This window comes from Choloepus didactylus, chromosome 15, assembly GCF_015220235.1.
Source record: "Choloepus didactylus isolate mChoDid1 chromosome 15, mChoDid1.pri, whole genome shotgun sequence".
NCBI lineage: Eukaryota > Metazoa > Chordata > Mammalia > Pilosa > Megalonychidae > Choloepus > Choloepus didactylus.
Genome location: NC_051321.1, coordinates 85,117,196 through 85,140,089, shown reverse-complemented (window position 1 = coordinate 85,140,089; position 22,894 = coordinate 85,117,196).

The following is a 22,894-nucleotide window of genomic DNA, read 5'->3' as shown; positions in this document are numbered from 1 at the left end:
TGGGAGCTTCACTCCACCCTGTGTCAGAGGTAGAGCCACGGGTAGGTCTTATCATCTAACCGGAAGCTCAGTAGTTGGCTGTGATGCAATGGCAGACATGCAGTGTTTGATGGTATTTTGGGCTTGGAGATTTGTTTGTGGCATCATGGAGGGGGTTGATGACTGTGGTGTGATAACCTAGAGGGTCAGGATGTCACCTGCAATGTCTGGGAGGATCAGGATGGCCATATTGGGGGGTTGGGATGGCAATATCGGAGGTTCAGGATGGCAAAGTTGGGGGGTCAGGATGGCAGTGTCTGGGGTTCAGACTGGCGGTGTCTGGGGGTCAGGATGGCGGTGTCAGGGGGTCAGGATGGCAGTGTTGGGGGTTCAGGATGGCAGTGTCAGGGGGTCAGGATGGCAGTGTCTTGGGGATCAGGATGGCAGCGTCTTGGGGTTCAGGATTTGGACTGCGAGGCTCTGGTGGGGGGTTGGGGATGCTTAGTCTGCCTTGATCTGGGTATAACCACAATGTAAATTTGCTCGCGTTGGGATTCCCCCCTGGTAAGGGGAAGCCGGGACGGGGGATTCCCTTCGTTCAACCCCGATGCTAAAGGAGCTTGCAGGGAGTGGCTGCCTGGGGAAGCGGTCGGTCATGGCCGTCATGGTTCCTGCCTTCGCCCTGAGCGACCCTCTGAGGCTGCTCACCATCGGGCCCCTCCCCTGGCTCCCTCACCCCCGCCTCTGCTCCCCCAGGGCCCGCAGTGGGTGGAAGGCGACCTGCCGCGCTGACCTCGCCACGTCTCTGAGCCAGTAGGAGGCGCCTTGTCCTCCACTTCCTGTTTCCGGTATCTGGGCCTCCGCCGTTGCCAGGGAAACCAGCCTCAAATACCCGGAAGCCAACCGGCGCTGGCCTCTAGGTTCCGAGAGCGGGGTGGGGGTGGGGGGGCCTGAGAGTAATTGAGTTGGAAGGGAAGCTGGTTTTCAAGTGGGCTTTATGTTAAAATGTATCCTTTGGTCAGTTTGAAATCTGCCCTTAATAACTGCATATCCCCGATGTCATCTGCCTGCTTGGCAGCTTACGGCTTTTAAGGAGAAGTTATCCGAAAGCAGGGAATGGAATGGGCTGTAGCAAATGTTTGTTATCCAGGTCCCAGGTGTATTAAAACCAGGATTCAGGGTGAAACGAGGACAGGGGATTAGGACCACGGGGAGCGTGTGAAAGGAGACAGCCGTGGCTCAGGTGGAAGATGAGGCTGGGAGGGGCCAGGCAATTTATAAATAAAGGGCGTTCATGTCAGAGAGAAAATAGGTGAGGGTGGGGGTAGGGTCTGGAGCCAAAGGAAGGCAGGGGCAATGATGAGTCATGCTTAGGAGGGAGGGGCTCCTTGGAGGAGACCCACTCTTTGTGGGCCCATTACACAAAGCATTTGGGAAAGGTTCCCTGCAAAGATGATTTATATCTATATCTATATAGCTATATATCCATGTCTATATCATCTCTATTTCTATATATCTGTATCTGTAACTATATAACCATATCTATCCATAACTCTATATATCATAACTCTATATATCATCTGTATCTATCTACATGTATGTAAATATGCTAATGCATATTAATCTTCATCTATATTAACTTAAAAACAACCACAGCAAATAATCAAACAACAAAAAACAAGTAATTTCTTTAACACTTAAACCAAGGGAAATGGTTTAAGTAAGGGAGAAAATGGATTTTTCTTAAAGTAAATGGCCTGGAGGAAACCTCAGGGAAAGTGAGTCACCCAGGCATTTTAGATGAAGTGGTATCCAGAGACTGTGGGTTACTCAGCCCCTTCAGAGTGGGAAAGGAGTGGGTGATCGCCTTTTGCTGCAGGGAGCTGGACAAATACTGATTAAATCATCTCATGCTGGAAGTGCACTCTTGATGGGGGAACGCTGGATGCTGAAATCAGAGGTTGGTGTCTCCAGCTTGCCAGGTAGCTCTAGGCAAAATATTAATCCACTCTGTTCCATGCTTAGAGTTGTCAGGCACTGGGACCACCCAGTAGCCCCTCACACCCCCACCACCTCCACCCCCACTCCCAGGGACAGGATTTGATGGGACAGTAGCTCATCCAGCTCCCACAAGATTTGAGGAGGCCCTTGTTCTCCACATTGGAGGCATTGTTTTTCCTTCCATTCTGAGAACTGTCCCAGGAGACCCACAAATTTCTGCTTGGCTTTGTTTCACGTTGCTCAGCCAGAAATCTCCAAAGGAGGGTTTAATAAGGCCTTTAGCTCATGATGCCTGCTGGGATCAAAGGTGAGGGTGTGTGGGGAAGCTGTTTGGTTTAGGACTAGCAGGAAACACATACTGTACAAAAGTACGTTCCATGTACGGGGCTCACTGGCTTGGGCTCGCTGACTTGTGTGGCTCCCAGCTCTGATTCTTCTGAGATTCCCTGAACCTTAGTTTCCCTCAGATGGAAGAGGCAGATAATAAGAGTCTCCTTGTTGAAGAGAGGGGCTAGTCAATGGAAACAGTCTGGCACAGCACTGGGCTGCACTGCCCCCTGTGAGACCACCCCAGGCAGCCTGCAGTCACATCTGGCAGCTGGGACCCTGTGCTTCTCTGATCACATCCACCCCTGTCCCCAGCAGAGGAGAGAGGCACAGGCAGGCCCAGAACATGGCCCCCTGCCCCGCAGCACCCTGCCTGCAGCTCCTTACCACACTGTGGGCTAAAGCCCAAGGCCAGAGATCTGAGGCTCCCTTGCTGAGCCCCCAGCTGGGTGGAAGCCAGGATGACCAACCTCCATGTCCTGGGGCACTGCCCAGCCCCCTTCTGGACCATAAGCAGATGTCTATTCCTTATAAAGACCAAGGGAAGAGAAAGGCCAGGAGAGGTCCACTCTGATGAGAGTTTTCATTTAGAATGATGTTTGGGTGTTGGCATCATCAATGGAAGAAGGAAAGGATGGTTGTATCCCTCCCCCCGCCCCCCCAAAAAAACATGGCCTGCCTGGAGTTCAATACCAGCCACAGCCTTGTGGAGACATTTTTTCAAGGCATGTTTGCTGAGGATGTTCTCCCTTCTCTGCCCTAATATTGCTGGCCTGTGAGTTCATTCCCTTCCACTGCTGCAGGTCCCCTGGGAAAATTGCCAACTGTCCACAGGCCCTTTGGACACCTTTTCCCTGGGTACCATTCACCAGCTCAGCGAGGGGCATGGAGAGAGGTTGGGGATTTGCTTTGTGGGCTTCCATCGCAGGGCAAAGGAGGTGTGGTACAATGAGTGCGAGCAGGGCTGTTATCTGCTCCTTTCTAGAGCATAGAATCTAGTTGGGATTAGGGGAGGCTGAGAAAGCTTTAGATCCATCCCGTGTACACAGAGAGGCATGAGGTCCCAGCTGCCAGGAATGAAATTTAGCTCCCAAGATTTTCTTTAGCTCTAGAAAACCTGATCTGGTAGAATCTCACTTGGAAGGCAAATCTATTAAACAGTTGTAAAAGCAGCCGTGTGGTGGTTGCAATAGTTAGGGAGCTGGGGAGGGAAGTCTTGAAGCTCACTGACACAGCCTCCCCTGCCCAGGCATCTCCAGGCTTTTCTATGCTATTGCATTTGGGAAACTGAGAACCCAAGACTAGAGAGTGCGGTCGCAGTTGACTCGTCTGGGGGAGGGTGGCGGCCGGTTGTTAAATCCTAGGCTCTCAGGATTGCTCCGAGGGTACCGGCGGCGGGGGCTCTTTCCCGGAGGCGAGGGCGAGGCGGGGGACTTGGCCAGGTCCCCGGCGGGAGGCGTGCAAAGTTTGGAGGGCGGCGAGAAAGGAACAGGCGGAACACGTTTCTTTTTGGGTGATGAAAACCAAGAGAGAGTTTATTAGGGGAGAGTACAAGCTTATATTGGGCGGTTTGGAGGGCGGGGTAGCTATAAGGGTTAAAGGCTTGGATTGGTTCTGAGAGGACGCGGAAGCTGTTTGCCGTGGGCAGGAGTTGCTCTGGCAACGGTGCATGCGCACTGGCGGTGGGGGAGTCGCTCTGGCAACGGGGAGTGTCTGGGCAAGATAAGGGGGTGGGGAAAAGGCGGTTCCCTCCGGCAAGCCTCCCCTAACAGTGGTATTTTGGGTGAGGAAATGGGGCCTGCCTCCGGCCTCACTTTCCCAGGCCCGGGGGGCTGTGGAGGGTGCACTCACCCGTACCCACTACCCTCCCCAGGGGTGGATCCGGTCCCCCAGCCCAGGCCCGCCAAGTTGAAGCACGTAATCAGTGTCCCGCAAGAGAGGCTTGGTTATGTAGCAATAGCAAGCATATGGCAGTTGCTGGGGCCAGAAAGCAGATTTCCTGGGGAGGATATGGTATGGTTGACCCAGGACATCCTTTCCTAACTTGAGATGGTTTTGTGACTCCCTCATTCTCCCTCCTGCCCCCAGCACTCTTTCTGCTCCAGCCTCCTGCCCCTGAGACAGCAGCAGGGCCACACGGACCCTTCCCACTGGCCTAGAGCCTGCCGACTTAGAGTTCCTCACTGCCCTCAGCTCAGCCTCCCAGTTCCAGCAATTACTCAGGGAAATGGGAGGCTTTGTCTATCCTCCAAGGTACTGCTTCTACCCTTGCTTGTCAATTTTGAGTCTTACTAAAAGTTGGCTTTGGCCAGGAATCAAATGCCCCCCAGCCCCTATGATGCCACATTCCCAGGAGGGCCTGGTGGCTGCTGCTGATTCACAGAGTGGTAATTGCTTGTTGTGCAGTGATTGCCAGCCCTGAGACCCCACCCTCCCTGAGCTGGGGGTGACACTGTTAACATGCCGTGGTCTGCTCTGCTTTGTACAAATTGCCCCACATTCTCAGGGCTCAGAAGTTCCAACCAGTGAGCCAGGTTACAGGCACCAGTAGACAGGGTAGCCTGGTGAGGAAGTAGAAGCCACCTTTCACAGCTCAGGTGAGCTGCTTTACCTGGGGGCGGCAGCGGTTGGTGCCCCCGGGAGCCTCGTTTGGGGTTCAGGTCAGGGGGTGTCCTAGTGAGTAAGGAGGGAGCACGGGCAGGTGGGTGGGGGGAATAGGAGTTCCTCGCTTCCCTCACAAGCTGTTCTAATAGAGACTCCAGGCTGTGCACAGAAGAGAAATAAACTTCATTGTCTTCTTGGATTAGCATTCTTACTGCGTGTTTCCCGAGGAAAATGTCAACCGTTCCGAACCCTTGTGCAGAACCGCTTGCAACAGAGCAGAGAACCAAAACACTGCTGCCTCATTCGAGTAAAAGGAAAAGAGGCAATTAAGAACTGCATTATAAGTAACATGTATTGCTTCTTTTTGAAGATAACATTGATACATGCTCGTTTTGGGTAGAATGTTTAGAAAATACAGATAAATGAAAAGAAGAATATAAAAGTCAGTTGTAATCTCCGAACCAAGAAATAAATGCCTTTCCAGTGCTTTTTTTTTTTATCATTTTTCTTCCATCCATACATAGAGAATATGTGTATTTACAAAATTATTTACTGCCTATATGTTTTATATCCAGACTTACCCACATGCTGCTATATTGGGAGTATTTCCCCATTCTTTTATTTTTCAGAAGTATCATTTTCAATGGAAACACATTCAACCTTACAGAGAGCCATCATTTATTTTATCATCCTATATGATGAATATTCATGTATTTTTGCCATATTAGTATAGAATAGTGTTGCAATGAACATTCAAAATAAATACAATTTTAGTTATATCTATATTTCCTTATCACTTTTTTTTAAGAAGTAGAATTAACAAACCAAGGATAATAAATTATTTTAGGCCCTTGATGCACTTGAAACATATTTTCAAACTATTTACAGAAAGGTTCACAATTTTCACATCTACCGTTAGTAATGGGAATTTCTGTTATATCATATACTCAAAGCACAGAGTAATTTAGTAAACATTTTTGTTAATTTAGTAGCAAAATGAAAAATTGAATGTTACTAAATTTGCATTGCTGATTTGTGAGTTTATACATTTTATTTTTTATTTTTTTTGTCATTACAGTTTATGTATTTTAGATCCTGTAGGAAGTAAATAGTGGAGTTATAAATAAAAAATGCAGTAGTATTGGTATTTATATATACCATGTGATCTTTACTGGAAATCTTTATTTCTTCATGTAGTATCAGTCAATTGTTTAGTGTCTCTTCCTTTCAGCCTGCTCAACTCCCTTTAGTATTTCTTATAGGACTGATTACTGGTGATGAAGTCCCTCAGCTTTTGATTATCTGGGCATGTTTTTATCTCCCCCTCATTTTTATCCTCCAGGTGTTTGTGAATTCTCCAAGTCTCTGATGGTTATTGACTTCTATTTGTATTCCACTGTGGTCAGAGAATGTACTTTGAACAAATTCATTTTTTTTTTTTTTTAATTTATTGAGGCTTGTTTTTATGCCCCAGCATACGGTCCATTCTGGGAAAAGATCTGTGATCACTAGAGAAGAATGTGTGTCCCAGTGACCTGGGATGTAATATTCTATATATGTCTGTTAAAATTTTCTATATCTCTCTCTCCTTTCTTTGTTTCTCTGTCGGTAGGCCTCCCTTTAGTATCTGAAGTAGGGCAGCTCTTTTATTAGCAAAATCTCTCAGCATTTGTTTGCTGTGAAAAATTTAAGGTCTCCCTCAAATTTGAAGGAGAGTTTTGCTGGATAAAGTATTCTTGGTTGGAAATTTTTCTCTCTCAGAATTTTAAATATGTCATGCCACTGCCTTCTCACCTCCATGGTGGCTGCTGAGTAGTCACTACTTAGTGTTATGTTGTTTCCTTTGTACGTGGTGAATTGCTTTTCTCTTGCTCCTTTCAGAACTTGCTCCTTCTCTTCAGTATTTGAGAGTCTGATCAGAATATGTCTCGGAGTGGATTTATTTGGATTTATTCTATTTGGAGTTCTCTTGGCATTTATGCTTTGTATATTTATATTGTGTAGAAGGTTTGGGAAGTTTTCCCCAACAATTTCTTTGAATACTCTTTCTAGACCTTTACCCTTCTCTTCCCCTTCTGGGACACCAATGAGTCTTAAATTTGGACATTTTATTTTATCTATTGTATCCCTGAGATCCATTTCAAGTTTTTTGACTTTTTTCTCCATTCTTTCTTTTGTTCTTTCATTTTCTGTTCTGTGTTCCTCAAGGAGGCTGAGTTGTTGTTCAGCTTCCTCTAATCTTGTATTATGAGTATCCAGAGTCTTTTTTTTTTCATTATTGTAAATGCTATTTTTTTTATTTTAAGTCTTCATTTTATTGACATATATTCACATACCACGCAGTCATAGAAAACAAATCGTACATTCGATTGTTCACAGTACCATTACATAGTTGTACATTCATCACCTAAACCAATCCCTGACACCTTCATTAGCACACACACAAAAATAACAAGAATAATAATTAAAGTAAAAAAAGAACACTGGGTGCCTTTGTCTGTTTGTTTGTTTCCTTCCCCTATTTTTCTACTCTTCCATCCATAAACTAGACAAAGGGGAGTATGGTCCTTATGACTTTCCCGAGCCCATTGTCACCCCTCATAAGCTACATTTTTATACAATTGTCTTCGAGATTCATGGGTTCTGGGTTGTAGTTTGATAGTTTCAGGTATCTACCACCAGCTACCCCAATTCATTAGAAACTAAAAAGGGTTGTCTAAATTGTGCGTAAGAGTGCCACCAGAATGACCTCTCAGCTCCTTTTGGAATCTCTCTGCCACTGAAGCTTATTTCATTTCCTTTCACATCCCCCTTTTGGTCAAGAAGATGTTCTCCATCCCATGATGCCAGGTCTACATTCCTCCCCTGGAGTCATATTCCACATTGCCAGGGAGATTCACTCCCCTGGGTGTCTTATCCCATGTAGGGAGGAGGGCAGTGATTTCACCTTTCAAGTTGGCTTTCAAGAGGGCCACATCTGAGCAACAAAGAGACATTCAGGAGGAGGTTCTTAGGCACAATTATAGGGAGGCCTAGTCTCTCCATTGCAGCAACAGTCTTCCCAAGGGTGAATCCTGTGGTAGAGAGCTCAACTCATCAAACCACCAGGCCCCTATGTCTGTGGTCATGTTAGCAACCATCGAGGTGCGGTAGGCCAATACCCCTGCATTCTCTACAGGCTCCTCAAGGGGGCCCTACATATTTTTTTCCTTGTTTTTTTTTAACTTTTTTTTTTTAAATCAACTGTATGAAAAATAAAAAAATAAAAAAAAAATTTTTTAAAAACATACAATAAAAGAACATTTCAAACAGACCATAACAAGGGAGTAAGAAAAAGACAACTAACCTAAGATAACTACTATAGTCCCAACATGTTCCTACTCTACCCCAAGAAAGTAACCTCATATAGCAACATTTCTGTGAACTTGTTCCTACTCTACCCATCAGAAATTAACAGACCATAGTCATTCCTGGGCATTCCCAGAACATTAAATTTACCCACGATAGCTTATCTGTTCTTATTGGATTATTGTTCCCCCTTCCTTAATTGCTCTCTATCACTAATTCCCCTACATTCTACATTATAAACCATTTGTTTTACATTTTTCAAACTTCACATTAGTGGTAACATATAATATTTCTCTTTTTGTGCCTGGCTTATTTCGCTCAGCATTATGTCTTCAAGGTTCATCCATATTGTCATATGTTTCATGACATTGTTCCTTCTTACTGCTGTGTAGTATTCCATCGTGTGTATATACCACATTTTATTTATCCACTCATCTGTTGAAGGACATTTGGGTTGTTTCCATCTCTTGGCAATTGTGAATAATGCTGCTGTGAACATTGGCGTGCAGATATCTGTTCGTGTCACTGCTTTCCGATCTTCTGGGTATATACCGAGAAGTGCAATCGCTGGATTGAATGGTAGCTCTATATCTAGTTTTCCAATGAACTGCCAGACTGACTTCCAGAGTGGCTGAACCATTATACAGTCCCACCAACAATGAATAAGAGTTCCAATTTCTCCACATCCCCTCCAGCATTTGTAGTTTCCTGTTTGTTTAATGGCAGCCACTCTAACCGGTGTTAGATGGTATCTCATTGTGGTCTTAATTTGTATCTCTCTAAAAGCTGAACATTTTTTCATGTGTTTTTTTGCCTATTTGTATTTCCTCTTCAGAGAAATGTCTTTTCATATCTTTTGCCCATTTTATAATTGGGCTGTCTGTACTATTGTCATTGAGTTGTAGGATGTCTTTATGTACGCAAGATATCAGTCTTTTGTCAGATACATGATGTCCATCATAACTGTCTCCAAAAGGGTCAACGTCCTCATGCTGCCCACAGCAGATGAGTAAGTTATTAGTCAAAAACATGCATTCCCCTTGGCCTCTCCAGGCAGATCTGGAGCCTTCTGCCTGGGCAGTGCAGGAGTGAGTCTCAGTGCCCCCCACCCCCAGCCCTGGCCCCTTGGTCCCCTGAAGAGCCCCTGGCACCCGCAGGTGACTGCAGCGCCCAGTGTTCGTCCTCACCCCAGTCCCCCTCCTCCCCCTGATCCCGTCCATCCCAGCCCCTCCCTGCAGTGCTCCACTCTCGCCTTAGAACCTCTGAGGATTCTGGGGATCCAGGGAGGCTGGGGGAGAGACGTGTGCACCCATTTCCAGCACCACCCTGTGCTCTGGGCACCTGCTGTCTGCAGGTCCCTCTCTCTCCTAGGCTAGTGGGAGGAGGGGAGACAGGGCCAGAACCATGCAGGCTGAGCCCAGCACCAGCGGAAATGGGGGACAGTGGGGGTGCCAGGGCCTTTAGTAGAGGGGAGGGGATCCCACAGTGGGTCCCAAAAGAGGAGCCTGCAAGCAGGGTCTTGGCACCAGGCTGGGCTGGGACGTTCAAGGAGGGTTTGGGGAGCGCACATCCGGGGGGGGGCCTCGAGGGGCCTGAACAGGAGCTCGCGGAGCTCTTGAGGGTTCAGGGCATTCAGGGATGCAAGAGCCTGGCACCCAATCCAGAGTGGAGGCCCAAAAGAGAGGTGAGGACACTTCGGCATGCAAGGGGCACCCGGGTTTGGGATGCAGGGAGCACTTCAGCACCTTGGAGAGAAGCCAGGGCTGCAGGGGAAGCAGGAGGCAGAGCCAAGGGGAGGAGGGGGTGCAGTGGAGCCAGGGGATGAGGACAGCCTTCTCTGCGTCTGGCTCCCAGGAAGCAAGTACGTGGGAAGGACCCTGGCAGGTGGCTCAAGTGCAGACAAACTCAGAAGCCTCCAGGGGTGCTGTCAGGGGAGTGGAAGAACCCAGAAGAGGGGTGCTGGGGATATGTCTTCCTAGAGGAGGGGAGCTTACCCTGGAAGGCAGGAGCCTGCAGACCTTCCTGTAGGGCAGCCCCAGGGAGGAGCTGCTCAGCCTAGAGCTCTGGGGGTGCAGCAGGCAGAGGTCGGCAGGGCTGGGGGTGAGGAGGGGAGGCGGCTGGTGCTGGGGAGGGTGGGGCCTGGTTTCTCCTCCAGGGGCCTGGGACAAGGCCTCCTCACCTCCTCAGCTGGGCCGGGCCCCCCCCCCCCACTGCGGCCAACCCTCTGCCCCTGGCCTGAGGCCAGCCTGGCTGGGCCGGCTCCACCACATCATGTCAGATTAGCCTGACCCCAGGCCCCTGTCCCCAGGGCCATCGCTGCCTGCCCCGGCCCGCGCATCTCCTCTGACAGCAGCTGAGAGGGTTGCACTGGCAGCCCGGGGGGCTCACTGCTCCCAGCATTTGGCCTTTTCCTCTGAGGAGCACAGGAACCCCAGGGCCCTGGCACTCTGATTCAGCGTGTCTGCTCCTTCCCCTAGCGCTGACTCGAGGGGAAAGCAGCCAGTGGGACTGAGTCCACCTCAGGGGTCTGTGGCAGTGGGAGGGGGGCCCGGATAAGCAGGAGGCACCTTTCTAAACTCAGCCCTCCCCGTGGGCCTTGACTCACAGCTCCAAAGGCGTGAAACATTCCCCGATCTGACTGGGGACGTCCGAGGCAGGGCTCCGGGTGGGGCTTGTAGGGGCTGGAGGCTGTGGGGTCAGGGATGAGCTCCGCCCAGCCAGGCTGGGCCCATGGGGACAGCAGAGCAAGGCCCCGCTGTGCTGACCAGCCCAGGGTCAGGAGGCCAGAGCAGTGTCCCCCAGGTCAGTCACCCCTGCATCTTTGTCCACCCATGAGGGGTGATTGGTTAACAACCACCCCCATCTCAACCCCCTTTTCTCTGTTTTTTTTTTTTTTTTCAGAGAAAGTATTAACTCCGTTGAACAGAAACTTCGGTATGAAGTTGCTGATGGGCCTCTAAACCTGGATGAAGGACTTAAAAAGTTACCAGCTGCTGGAGCCTGGAGAATTTTTCCAGATTGACAAAATTCTCAGGATATTTCTTGGATCATCTAACCCCTCTTCTCCCAACATTTCCTCACTTTGTTGCAGGCAAATTAGCAGATTAAGAAGCAGATCCACTGGGGCAAGATGGCGGCATAGAGAGGAGTGGAAGCTAAGTAGTCCCCCTGGAGCAAGTACAAAAAACCAGAAACAACTAGTAAATAATCCAGAATAACTGCGGGGGGACAAACGAGACCATCCATTCATCATACACCAACCTGAATTGGGAGGAATGCCCGAGAAAACAGCATAAAATCTGTAAGTAAAACCTGCGGAACCAGGTCGGGAGACCCCCTCCCCCATAGCCCGAGCTGCAAAGCCTCATGGTGCCAGAGAGAAGCTCTCTCCCAGCAAGCAAATACAGCTCAGCTGAGCTCCAACTGGGGTTTTAAGTAGCGAGTGTGAACTGCTCACTACAGGTACGCATCCCCAAAAAACAGACAGAGGCTTTGGGTGACGACTGACCTGGGAGAGCCGGAGGGTTGCCTTGGACTGGGTCTGAAGGGGACTATCTGTTTCTTTTTTGGCTCAGTGGAGAAAGCCCCAGTCATTTTCAGTTTCCAGGGCTGTGACTCTGGGAAGGGTGGAGACACCACAAGCAGAGAGAGACACCATTGAAATGCTAATAACCCCCCACTAGGAGGTCTATCTTCTCTAAGAGGAAAGGGGTGGGGCCCTTTCCATTCAGAACCAGACCCCAGAGCCTGGGGGAACACGGCCCTACCTCCTCACACCAGTCAAGAATTATAGGCCAACAGGCGTCACCTGCTGGGCAGAAAAGCACAGTGACCCGAGGCATCAAAGGGTGGAGCAATTTTCTAAGACACACCCACAGGGAAACCAGATACTGAATATTTCTTCCCTCTGGGACCTGAGCTTGTTCTGGTCTGGGAAAACCTGATTTGGATAACCAAGGAAACCATGCCTAGACAACAGAAAATTACAACCTACACTAAGAAAAACAAAGTTATGGCCCAGTCAAAGGAACAAACGTACACTTCAACAGAGATACAGGAATTTAAACAACTAATGCTAAATTAATTCAAAAAGTTTAGAGAAGATATTGCAAAAGAGATAGAGGCTGTAAAGGAAGCACTGGACATGTATACGGCAGAAATCAAAAGTTCAAAAAACCTACTAGTAGAATCTATGGAAATGAAAGGCACAACACAAGAGATGAAAGACACAATGGAAACATACAACAGCAGATCTCAAGAGGCAGAAGAAAACACTCAGGAACTGGAGAACAAAACACCTGAAAGCCTACACGCAAAGGAGCAGATGGAGAAAAGAATGAAAAAATATGAGCAACGTCTCCGGGAACTCAAGGATGAAACAAAGTACAATAATGTACGTATCATTGGTGTCCTAGAAGGAGAAGAGAAGGGAAAGGGGGCAGAAGCAATAATAGAGGAAATAATTAATGAAAATTTCCCGTCTCTTATGAAAGACATAAAATTACAGATCCAAGAAGCGCAGCGTACTCCAAACAGAAGAGATATGAATAGGCCTACGCCAAGACACTTAATAATCAGATTATCAAATGTCAAAGACAAAGAGAGAATCCTGAAAGCAGCAAGAGAAAAGCGATCCATTACATACAAAGGAAGCTTAATAAGACTTTGTGCGATCTCTCAGCAGAAACCATGGAGGCAAGAAGGAAGTGGTGTGATATATTTAAGATACTGAAAGAGAAAAACCACCAACCAAGAATCCTGTATCCAGCAAAGCTGTCCTTCAAATGTGAGGGAGAGCTCAAAATATTTTCTGACAAACAGACAATGAGAGACTTTGTGAACAAGACACCTGCCCTACAGGAAATACTAAAGGGACCACTACAGGGTGATAGAAGACAGGAGTGCGTGGTTTGGAACACAATTTTGGGAGATGGTAGCACAGCAATGTAAGTACACTGAACAAAGGTAACTATGAATATGGTTGAGAGAGGAAGGTGGGGAGCATGTGAGACACCACAAGAAAGGAGGAAAGATAAAGAGTGGGACTGTGTAACTTGGTGAAATCTAGAGTATTCAACAGTTGTGATAAAATGTACAAATATGTTCTTTTACGAGGGAGAACAAGCAAATGTGAACCTTGCAAGGTGTTAAAAATGGGGAGGCATTGGGGGAGGGATCCAATCAGCATAAACTAGAGACTGTAACTAATAGAATCATTGTATTATGCTTCCTTTAATGTAACAAAGGTGATATACCAAGGTGAATGCAGATAAGAGGGGGGGATAGGAGAGGCATGTTAGACACTTGACATTGGTGGTGTTGTCTGATTCTTTATTCTACTTTGATTTAAGGTTATTTTTCCTTTTGCTGCTTCCTAGCTGTCATTTTTTTGTTTCCTCTTTCTTTTGCCTCTCTACCTTCTTTGACTCTCCCTCCTGCCTTGTGGAAGAAATGTAGATGCTCTTGCTTAGTATGAGCAGAATGTTCAATTAGGATGAACTTAAATGTTTGGAAATGAACAGGGGTGTTGGTAGCAAGATGTGAGAATAACTAACAGTGCTGAATGGTGTGTGAATGAGGTGGAAAGGGGAAGCTCAGAGTCATATATGTCACCAGAAGGAAAGTTGGAGGTGAAAAGATGGAAATGTGTAAAACTGAATCCTATGGTGGGCAATGTCCATGATCAACTGTACAAATACTAGAAATCACTTCATGAACCAGAACGAATGTATGACAATACAATTAGAAGTTAATAATAGAGGGGCATATAGGGAAGAACTATATACCTATTACAAACTATATACTACAGTTAGTAGTATTTCAACATTTTTTCATGAACAGTAACAAACATACTATATCAATACTAGGAGTCAACAATTGAGGGGGGTTGGTTAGGGATAGGGGAGGTTTAGAGTTTCCTTTTTTTCTTTTTTCATCTTTCACTTTATTTCTTTCTGGAGTAATGAAAAGTTTCTAAAAATTGAACAAAAATTAAGTGTGATGGATGCACAGCTGTATGAGGGTACCCAGGGGCAAGTGATTGTACACTTTGGATCTTTGGATAATTGTATGGTATCTGAACAATCTCAATAAAAATGAAAAAAAAAAAGAAAAAAGAAGCAGATCCAGGGAGGTAAGTGGCTCCTGGACGTCGGTGTCCCAGGTGCAGATGGCAAAGCCAGGCTTGGGGGGCAGCGAGGTCCGGGTTCCAGTTCCAGCACAGCCACGTTCGTGGCAGGACCAGAGGGAACATAGCATGGAGCTCTTCCTCATAAGCCTATGCCATGTCCTTGCAGGAAGCCCTAACATTGGAGTTCAAGGAAATGCTTTTCGACTGCAGTGTCGAAGGAGAGAGTTATCTGCAGATTCAAGTTCAGCAGAACCAACATCGATGGTAAATACCCACCTCGAAGCCTCTGAGTCTCAAATGGTCCCACACAAGGCCACATTTCTGCTGAGACAACCGAGTCTTCCCAGCCCTGGCTGACCACTCGCTGTGGACATGGTGGGGTTGGAGGCAGTGTGGGCTAGTGGGATACAGACCAGGCCAGGGGGACTGACCGCCTTTCACCTCATCTGTAAAGTGGGGAGTCTTTAATCCCCAGTGCACTGGAGCATCTGGAGCAGGGCTGAGCTCTCGGCCGAGGCAGGCTGCAGGGGCTGGGCTGCCCTCCCAGGGTGTCCTCCCCGAGAGCCAGGGATGGAGGCCACAGCTCTCTTGCTGGCAGGAATCATCGGCATCCTGGCTCTGCCCCTTGCCTGGTGGTAGCATGTCCAGGGCAGGTCTGTTTGTCCCCACTTGAGAGAAGGAGCCCCTGCCAGGCCTGGGCTCCAGCATCAGAGGCCCAGACCCGATGGAGCCTTCCTTTCTGAGCCTCTGTTTTCTTTCCTGTAAAATGGGGCCAAGGGTAGTTGCACTAACAAAACAAGATCACGTCTGTACATCATGAGGTGCACTTGAGGGCCTAATAACTGTAAAAATTTAAAACGGAACCCATTACTTGGAAGTCCTCGGGTGTCAGGCAAGTCCCATGGAGGGCAGGGGGCCCAGGAAGCTGAAGGTCCAGGCTGGCGTCGTCTTGGAGCTGAGGTGGGGTGGGCTTCCTCAAAGCCGGGGCTGGGGGACTTCCCACGTCACCCTCCCCTCCCCAGCGGGCCCCTCGAGACCTTCATTTGCTCCGATTCTATCTTTCCATCCAATGAGGTCTTCTTGGGGCCATCTGGTCAACCTGGAACCGCTCCCATCCCCAGCACTCCTCAGTGTCTCTGCTCCTCTCTGTGAGCACAGGGAGTGGGGGGGCCCTCGCCACTGGCCCACCGCCCTGCAGCATCTGTGGTGGCCTCAGAATGCCGTTCCCCTTTACCTGTACCTTCTCAGAGTGTGTGGGGACCAGCACCCCCTAATCCTGGGAGCCAGAAGTGGCAGAGGACTCCCTATGGCAGTAGAGCACCCAGTGCTGGGGACGCTCCAGCTCCAAGAGTCCTCACCGCCACCCAATGGGGATTCCTGTGTGTGGATCGGGAACTGGGGCAGGGGAGGTTGAAGTGTCTGTCCAAGGCCCCAGGTGATGTGGCCCCAGGTGTCGTGAAGAGAGGCGGCTCCTGTTCCTGAGAAGAGAGGTCCTGGGGCCGCCGGAGCCCCCTGACTGCCCCGGGAATGTGTCCAGATCTGTCCGGGCAGCCTGCAGTCCCTGTGCCCAACCTGGGGCCACTGCTGTCCCTTGCAGGCAGTCCTGGGGGACGGGCACACGGCCACAGCACACAGGCAGGGCCTGGGCTGTCTGCAGCCGCATCCAAGGCACATCGCCAGGAGTTCCGATGCACCAGGGAGGATTTGTCCCATTTCTGATCTCATTTTCCTCTTGTTAACATATCTGGGACAACACTTTGGAAAACGCAGACCAGAAAACAGAAATGTAAAAGTCATTGCTTCTCTGTGTTGCACATTTTCTGACTTTGGCACGTGCTATTTCTACAATGGAAAGAAGGTTCGTAAATGTGGCAAATGAAGACTTTGGTTTGATGAGCTAATCCAGGGACAGCCTCCTTCCTGGTGGCCCGGCCGGCTGGTCACTCACTCCCGGCAGCCCCCGAGCCGTCGGGTGGGCAGGTGGGTGCCTGCAGACCCCTGCTCGCCTGCTCCAGACCACGGATGTTTGCAAGCCAACCCCACCCCCTCAGACCCCGCTTTCAGGTTAACCCCAGCCCGCCCACCCCTCAGAGCCAACCCTGTCCTCGGACCCGGCTTTGGAGATTAGTGCCCAGGAGCGCTCAGATGATGGAGTCACGGCTCAGCTGATGGTTGAGGGGCCACAGCTGGTCCCCGGGGAAACGACCGTGCTGCTGAGGATGGCCCCGATCCGTGGTAGAAAAGAGAAAAGCAAAGATGAGTACTAGAGCTTCTTAATTGCAAGACTGATGCACAGCAGGAAAAGGAAAACAAAGAAAAGAATGTAGAGCAAAATAGGACCCCAGTCCCACACCCAGAGATAACTACTGCTGACACGCTCATGTTTTTCTCAACTTTGATGGAAGGAAAGGAAACTCAGGTGGAAACGAAGAAACTGTCGTGTCCCACAAATGTTTCCTCACGAGACCTGTTAGTGCATGAGAACAGCTCTCCACCTGCTGGTTTCTGTTAAACACCAGGGTTAGAATGGGTGACCAGGCCTTCCTTTTATAGGGACAGTTTCTTATTAGGAGAATTTAGGCTATTTGTATGTGAAGTGATGCGATGTCTGGGATTTGCTTGCAGGAGGGTGTCCCTGAGAGCGTCTGGAGGGCTGGCCAGCTGCGGTCAGTGTGTCCTTCTGCTGGAGCAGGCAGTGCAGCTCCCGTCAGCTCCGAGCTCACCCCTCATGGGGCGCAGGGCTTGGGGGACCCCGCCTCCCTCCTGCAGACAGACAGGCAGATGCCGTGGTGTGGGAAACTGAGTCTTCCATGTTGCCTGAGGCATATCTAGGGTGGTGGCTTAGAACGCTGAGCTGCAGGCCTGCATAGAATGCCATGCAGGCCCACCCTGTAAAGATGTGTGTCTTGTGACTACCATTGTCTTAAACCTAGATTGTATTCACCTGATGTAAACCTAGATTGGATACACCTGATGTAAATATAGGTATCTGGTGGGCTCTCCCCCACCTGAGCACCTTTAGCATATACACCTGATCTTCTGAAATAAATAGCTGGAGCAAGGCTGCATTGTCGCCCACTTAGCACGAGATGCAAGTGGGCCCCCTGCTCCCTTAATTCTTAGCTTTGTGTCCGTGTCTCATTCCTGTGTCGCCCTGTCAGCAATATCCCTCTTTTTTCCTTACTTTCCTTTATTCTAAAAAATTGTTCCATTCTCGATTTGCAGAATCATGATCAAAATTCTTACCCATTGCATATCATCAAATTTGTCTCATCAAATTTGTCTGAATATCACTAAATAATAAATCATCTGGGCTCTAAAAATTACTAATTGGGAAGTAATCTGCTTTGATTACATTGGTTTATTTTACATTGGTTTATTCCCTATGCTTTAAACCAGCTGCTTTAATAAAGGAATTCCTGATTTAAAATGAGAATGTAGGGTAAGAGAGCTAGTCTTATTGTTGGACTGGTCATGCTCCTTCAAGGCCCTTTGAAAACACAATTAAGTTTTAATACACAATAAATGTACCTTTTACATATGTTTCAGTCTTAGGTCAACTTATAAAGAATAGACTAAATAAATACATATTTAAATTATAATGTCATGTAAAAAGGTTGACTGAATAGAGTTTATGGCCCTGATGTGGAAGACATCAACATTAAATAATTAATTTTAAACTATTAAGTATTTATACTGTTTGCTTTTCAAAATAAATGCATGTTCCTCTAAAAAAAAAAAAACAAACAGGAAGCCAATAATGGTGCAAAGGAGGGATAAAAATGTATAAGACATACAAAAAGCAAGAAGCAAAATGTTAGAAGCAAGTCTTTCCTTTTAAATAATTATCTTAAGTGTAAATGGATTAAACACTCCAATAAAAAGGCAAAGATTGTCAGAATGAATAAATAAGCATGATCCAACTATATGCTGTTTATGAGAGACTCATTTTAAATCCAAAGACACAAATAGGTGGAAAGTGAAAAGATGGAAAATAATGTTCCACACAGATTATAACCAAAAGAGAGCCAAGGTGGATACTCATTTCAGATAAAATAGACAGTATGTCAAAAACTCTACAAGTGGCAAAGATGGATATTATATATTGATAAAAGGGCCAATTCAACAAGCAGATATAACAATTATAAACATATGTGCACCTGACAACAGGGTCCCCAAATACATGAAGCAAACCTAGAAAAGAGTTGAAGGGAGAAATAGACAGTACTATAATAATAGGCAGAGGTATCAGCATTATTTTCCACACTGCATAGAACATTGAGACAGAAAGTCAACATGGGATTAGAAGACTTGAACAGCACCATAAGCCGTATAGATCTAATGGACATACATAGAACAATTCACCCAATGACAGCAGAATACATATTTTTCTCAAGTACTCATGGATCACTCTGTAAGAAGACCATATGTTAAGGCATAAGACAAATCAATAAATTTTAAAAGACTGAAATCATGCAAAGTAGCTTCTTTTTTTTTTTTTTTTGATTTTTTAAAAAGTTCAGTTTTATTGAGATATATTCACATACCATACAATCATCCATGGTGTACAATCAACTGTTCACAGTATCATCATATAGTTGTGTATTCATCACCCCAATCTATTTTTGAACATTTTCCTTACATCAGAAAGAAACAGAAGAAAAAATAAAAGTGAAAAAGGACACCCAAATCATCCTCCCCCATCCCACCCTATTTTTCATTTAGTTTTTGTCCCCATTTTTCTACTCATCCATCCGTACATGAGATAAAGGGAGTGCGATCCACAAGGTTTTCACAATCACACTGTCACCCCTTGTAAGCTACATTGTTATACAGTCGTCTTCAAGAGTCAAGGCTACTTGGGTTGCAGTTTGATAGTTTCAGGCCTTTACTTCTAGCTATTCCAGTACATCGAAACCTAAAAAGTGTTCTCTATATAGTGTGCAAGAATGTCCGCCAGAGTGACCTCTCAATTCCATTTGAAATCTCTCAGCCACTGAAGCTTTTTTTTGTTTCATTTCACATCCCCCTTTTGGTCAAGAAGAGGTTTTCAATTCCACAATGCCGGGTCCAGATTCACCCCCAGGAGTCATATCCTGCATTGCCAGGGATATTTACACCCCTGGGAGTCGGGTCCCATAGAGGGGAGGGCAGTGAGTTCACCTGTCGAGATGGCTCAGTTAGAGAGAGAGAGAGAGGGCCACATCTGAGCAACAAAGAGGTACTCAGGGGGAGACTCCTAGGCACAATTATAAGCAGGTTTAGCCTCTCCTTTGCAGTAACAAGCTTCATAGGGGCAAGCCCCAAGACAGAGGGCTCAGCATATCAAGCCATGAGTCCCCAGTTTTTGTGAGAACATCAGAAGCAATCCAGGTGAGGAAGTCCAACACCTCCGCATCCTCCCCCAGCTCTTCAGGTGGTCCCCGAATATATATTTTTATTCCAAGCCCAAATTACTTTGGGATATGTTGAAATAGCTTGATTTTTAAAAATACAAATGGATGACTTTTAAAAAGTGAGTTTAATCTATTCACATTTGGACTTATTTCAAATATCCTTTGTATTTTCTGCTTATCACCTTTTTTGTTTACATTTTTTCACTCAGATTAATGAATTATTTTAATGATCCCTTTTTCCTCCATGCTGAGGTGGAAGCTATAAATTGTGCATTTCTTTTTTTTTTTTAATTAAATTCAGTTTTATTGAAATACATTCACACACCATACAATCATCCATGATATACAATCCACTGTCCACAGTATGACAACATAGTTACGTGTTCATCACCACAATCTTTCTCTGAACATTTTCCTTACATCAGAAAGAACCAGAACAAGAATAAAAAATAAAAGTAAAAAAAACACCCAAATCATCCCCCCATCCCACCCCATTTGTCCTTTAGTTTTTATCCCCATTCCTCCACTCATCCATACACTAGATAAAGGGGGTGTGATCCACAAGGTCTTCACAATCACACTGTCACCCCTTGTAATCTACATTATTACATAATTGTCTTTAGGAGTCCAGACTGCTGGATTGGAGTTTGGTAGTTTCAGGTATTTACTTCTAGCTATTCTAATACATTAAAACCTAAGAGGTGTTATCTATATAGTGCATAAGAATGTCCACCAGAGTGACCTCTCGACTCCATTTGGAATCTCTCAGCCACTGAAACTATTTCGTCTCATTTTGCATCCCCCTTTTGGTCAAGAAGATACTCTCAGTCCCACGATGCCGGGTCCACATTCATCCCCGGGAGTCATATTCTGCATTGCCAGGGAGATTTACACCCCTGGGAGTCCGGTCCCATGTAGGGGGGAGGGCAGTGAGTTCACCTGTTGAGATGGCTCAGAGAGAAAGAGGGGGCCACATCTGAGCAACAAAGAGGTACTCAGGGGGAGACTCTTAGGCACCATTACATACAACTTTAGATTCTCCTTTGTGGTAATGAGCTTCATAAGGCTAAGGGGCATTCTTAAAAGGGAAGCAGCAACTTAGCAAATAAACCAGAACCTCCCAGTTAGAAAGCATGGGCTCACCGCGCACTTCCTATGGCGGAAACCCACAGGGCAAAGGGAATGGGACACTAATGGATGAGAAAGGGCAAACAAATTTTCAAATGACAGAGCATAGACCATCAAGGGGAGGGAGGAGCCAATGTTCTATCCAGGGCAGAAAGACCCAGAAGCACCCAGACCCGTCAAGGGTCGCGTGCAGGGGAATTGCCTCAAATCCTGAGATCCCGGGTCCCCTCTTGCTACCCAGAGGGGCAGACCCGACTTTACCCTCTGGGGAAAATGAACCCCTGGAGCTCTGGGCTTTGGGCACCAGGCACGGCAGAGGCTGGGGATAAAGAGGGGCTGACAAGATGGGAACGAAGTGGAAGTCTGTATGGGGAAACCGAGGCTCAAGAACCCAGGCAGCCAGACTTAAACCCCAGCAGGAAATTGTGGATACTTCTCTGGAAAAGCTGAGCTACCCAGAGATTAGCTGTCCACCGCTCAAGCTTTCCAGGGCAATGGCGTCCCCCACTCACATCCCCTGGGGAGGTCCACCAGCCAGCAAGCCCTGTCCTTGCACTCAGCTTCCAGCCAGCTTCCGGTGCCCCCTCATGCTGGATGAGAACAGAACGACCCCCAGCCAGGTCCAGAGAGGGAGGCCGGGAAGGAAGGCCTGGGCTCTCTCCCACACCACCCAGATGCCCCTACTTCTCAGAACCTCTCAAACCTTTCTGGCTCTGGTAGGCAAAGCACAGATTTCCCCAGGGGGGTGGGGGAGGGGGAATCCCATTTCCCAGCAGCTGCTGCCAGGGGTCCGGGCACTCCTTTCCTGGCTGGGAAGCAGGAAATGCCTCCCAGTGAAGACCAGTCCAGGAGGCACCGCCCATGGGGCCAGTGGCTTTGACAGGGTTGATGGGCCTGCCCTCTTGGGCACTTCCTGCTTTGAATGTCCCTTCCACCCCAACCCCCCAGGGCTTCCCCAGAGCCTGGCGGCTGAGCAGGGTAGGTGGGCTGTGAAGGAGTGGACAGAAGCCCAGAGAAGGCCTGGCTCCGGGCCTCCCCCCACACCTGCACTCAGGGCTGAGACCCGCTGGGCCTGGCAGGTCTGCCCCGCACCCGAACCCCCATGGGGGGTCCTGGTGCTGGGCTCAGAGCATCACCTGGGAAATGTGTGTCCAGTGAATATCTCAATGAGATGGTGACGCCTTTGTCTAACGGAGCCCAGCATTTAGAGACAGCCAAGAGCATTCCAGATGGGCTGTTCAGAAGCCAGGTCCTGGATTTTGCTTGGACATTTATCCCTTCATTCCTCAAAGATTTGTTGAGCACCTGCTCTGGGTCTGGCCACAGGTCAAGGGCTGGGGACTGGGGAAAGAGGCCTCAGAGCAAAAGACATTGTGGGATTGGCCCCAGGAGTGCCGGGAAAGAGAAGGACAGGTGTGCTGCAAGCCTCCGGTGTGGGGTGTGTGTGTGTGTGTGTGTGTGTGTCAAGGTCAGGAAAGCGTGAGTAGGAGGTGGATGGGGGGACAGGCCGGGGATAGTTCTGTGGCAGAGGCCCAAGGCAGGGACAGCAAGGGGCAGAAGGGGGCACGGAGGGCAGAGGTGGGGAGAGTGTGAGGAAAGATGTTACAGAGGGTCCGGGTGGACCACAAGGGCCCCCCTGTACAGAGTCACAGCAAAGACCACTTTTTCTCCTGAAAGTAAAAGGTTGCCAAACGGGATCAGCTTTGCATTTTGTAGTCTCCCTGGGGCTGAAGGGCCAAGACCAGGTCTGTCCTGCCTGTAAGAAGACTGGAATATTCCTGCAGAAATCCAGAAATGGCCCAGCACCAGGTACGATAGATAATCAGTATAATGGCGCCAATGCTCATTATGTGCTGGTGATGATGGCAAACACGTATGCAGTCTTAGCATGATGCGGGTGCTGCCGTGAGCACTTTCAAATATTGCCTTATTTACTAGTCAGACTGCCCTAGGAGAATAAGACATTTCCCCCCACTCAGCA